Below are 3,157 nucleotides of genomic sequence, written 5' to 3'. Positions count from 1 at the left end.
TGGTTTTTCGAGACAGGGTTTCTCTGTGTAGCCCTGGCTGTCCTGGAACTAACTCTGTAGACCAGGCTGGCCTCGAACTCAGAAACTCGCCTGCCTCTGCCTCCCGAGTGCTGGGATTAAAGGCGTGCGCCACCACGCCCAGCTCTCTACTTCTATTCAACCAATGTTTTCATTCCTAACCAAATATGTTCAAAGACAGCTGAGACTGCAGACTACTCAGCTAACACGTTAACTGCCTTCTGTTCACAGGCACGTCCAGTTTAGTGCACATGCATATACATCTGACGAATCCACAGAATAAAAGGAAAGCGGGGAATGCTGGCATGGGCATAATCCCAGAATTTAAGAGGCAGAGGCGGGAGAATTATCACAAGTTCAAGGCCAGTCTGATCTACACAGCAAAATTCTGTCTTGAGACCCAGGAAAAGAAAGAACATTGGGAAAGTGGAGGCAGGAGAATCAGACGTATAAGGTCATCATCCTTGCCTACATGGTAAGTTCAAGACCTATCTTTTAAAAAAAGAAAAAGAAAAAGTTCTTTAAATTCTATATTAACCCTGAATATTTCTTTTAAAGAAACAGCTCTTCCCAAAGCACAGAATACTTTGCTCTGGTCTCAGGCCCCTTTCATATGAGAAGTAAAGGCAGATATGCTACTGTGCAGTGAGACATGGTCCTAATCTTAGGATAAACACTTCTGTTCCACTGCTCATCCAGACTTCCCAGACACAAGAGAGGTAGCTCTAGGAGTCATCTACCCGCAATCAGGCTTACTCCAGGAAATGAGTCTCTCCTGGGGCTGACAAGTTGATGCAGATGGCTTGGGACTGCATCCAAGAGGTGAATAAAACCTGAGTATCACAAATATATGATGTTCTAAGGTCTGCCTAAGATCAATGTAGTAAATCATTACAGGTTGAAATTCTCAACAATTTCAATACAGCGACTGATGACTAAGGACAGAGAACATGTCATTCTTGTAGAAGTGGATGATCACAGTATGAGGATAGATATACTCCTTCAGGCTATTTTAATACTTGCTGATCAGCCTTGAGAAATCTTCCAAAATACCATATAAGTCAGAAAGACAAACTATGATAGAATGAAAAAGATAATGTTCCCCAATATTCTGAAATACATTACTTTAAACCATTACTGTAAGTGCCACAGACCTCTGCTTCCATGTATCCTGATATGATAGGTCAAAGAACCTACTAAGGCCCTCATACCTCTGGAAGTGTGCCATGCTCAGAAGAAGACAAAACAAAGTTCTAGTGTTCAAGAACTGCTGAGAGCTTAGGTCTGTCTCCAAACATCTTGGAGACAGTCATCAACTCTTCTGTAAGGATCTATAAGCCAACAGGAAACAGAGGAGCTATTGCTTGGTGGCTCTCATAAATGCTGGGTTTTAGGGACAGGGAGAAGTAAGAATTCAGCAGGACTCTAAGGACAATGACAGTAATGAGAAAGCAAGAGCTGGGAGCATGAGACTGAGACCATACTTGAGAGTGGCCCTGAGGGAGGCAGCACAACTGGAATCTGGACCAAAGTGTCTGCCCGAGGCAGAATGGGGGAAGGCTTGAGAAAGACTACATCACAGTTCACATGGATGTCCTTCTCAGACCTAAAGCTATAACCTATAACCTTGGGTTATGCAAGAAGGCCTGTCAACAAATGACTCTATATAGAGAAAAGGTGCTTAGAGGTTCCCTACCAGTGGCATCTCACTGAAGACAACTCATCATCATCTATGAGAATTATTTTTAAAGATTAAAGTATGTTGTAGAAACAGTCAAAATTAAACTTATAGAAAGTGAATATGGTTTTGTGTGTGCTATCAAATTTTTAAAGTCAAAACTCAATAACCTCAGATAAAATTAGGTCTTGATTCTGTTTATAACAATAAGGTTTCCTTAAATATTGATCTATTCTCATAAGCTCTTTAAAATGTTAACAAGTGATCACTTAGAAAAACAAATACTTGTAATTATGACAACTAAAATGCAGAACTAGTTATGGTCTTTTTCAAGTGTAAGAAAAACCAGTTATTTATTTCATAAACAACTCCATTCTGACTGGATAAAAAGATTCTATCCAGATATATCTTACCTACTCATAGATTACAAATGAAATCAGCTTTCTGATTCACATTTCTTACATTAAATACGCAACACCTTCATCTGAGAGTATATGCATAATCTCATTCAGAAATTCTAGCTGATACTCAAGTGCCCCATGTAATTAAACACTTCTCTAAGTGTTTCTTAAAATCCTTTTAGAATTAGTTATCTTTGTGTATTTAGTATTTCACTTGGTATCCTCGTAAGTGATAAATTAATGTTAATCTTGGTTTTAATGAATTCATGATATCTTTCCTTTCTTTCTCCCCACCCCTCCTGCTCGCTCCGGCCCATAGGTTTTTTTATTTGTTTCTCATTAAGGATGGTTGTGAGCCACCATGTGGTTGCTGGGATTTGAACTCATGACCTCTGAAAGAGCAGTCAGTGTTCTTAACTGCTGAACCATCTCACCAGTCCCAATATTCTTCCTTTCATAATCATCTTTTTTGTTGTGACTTTTTACTTATCCTAAACATCTACCTTATTTAAATCTTGTTTTCCATGTTTAGAACATTCACGAGTATTCTTTGTGTTTTTAAGGAAAAAAACATTATTCGGTTTTATTTGGGTTAAAGAAATCTAACTTTTCAATTGATAAAAACATTTCAACAACAACAAAAACCAAAAGCCCACTCTCCATTTTTTAAGTACTGTATTTTAAATCCAAATTATCACTGCCAAAAAATCCAATTAGACTACTTCAGGGTTGTTGTTGTTGTTGTTGCTGTTAACTTCATTAGTCGAGACAATATTCTTGATTATTTTAAATTTTATATATTACTTTAATATAGATCCCATATTATGTCAAATATAGACAGTTAAAAATCAAATCTGGGGCTGGAGAGATGGCTCAGCAGTTAAGAGCACTGGCTACTCTTCCAGAGGTCCTGAGTTCAATTCCCAGCATCCACATGGTGGCTCACATCCATCTGTAATGGGATTTAATGCCTTCTTCTGATGTGTCTGAAGACAGTTACAAGTGTACGCATATACATAAAATATATAAATCTTAAAAAAAAAAAAAAAAAAAAAAGCCG

The 3,157-nt window shown here is 38.0% G+C and overlaps 1 protein-coding gene across 2 annotated transcripts in view; it reads right to left on the bottom strand.

Annotated features, from left to right (window-relative positions):
• The window catches only part of Itgb1 (integrin subunit beta 1), a 48,218-nt gene that overhangs the window by 28,910 nt on the left and 16,151 nt on the right, over positions 1-3,157 (bottom strand). The window lies entirely within an intron of this gene.

Source organism: Mus pahari, chromosome 20 (genome assembly GCF_900095145.1).
Source record: "Mus pahari chromosome 20, PAHARI_EIJ_v1.1, whole genome shotgun sequence".
In the NCBI taxonomy this organism is placed as follows: domain Eukaryota; kingdom Metazoa; phylum Chordata; class Mammalia; order Rodentia; family Muridae; genus Mus; species Mus pahari.
This window is presented reverse-complemented; position numbering and strand designations above follow the sequence as displayed.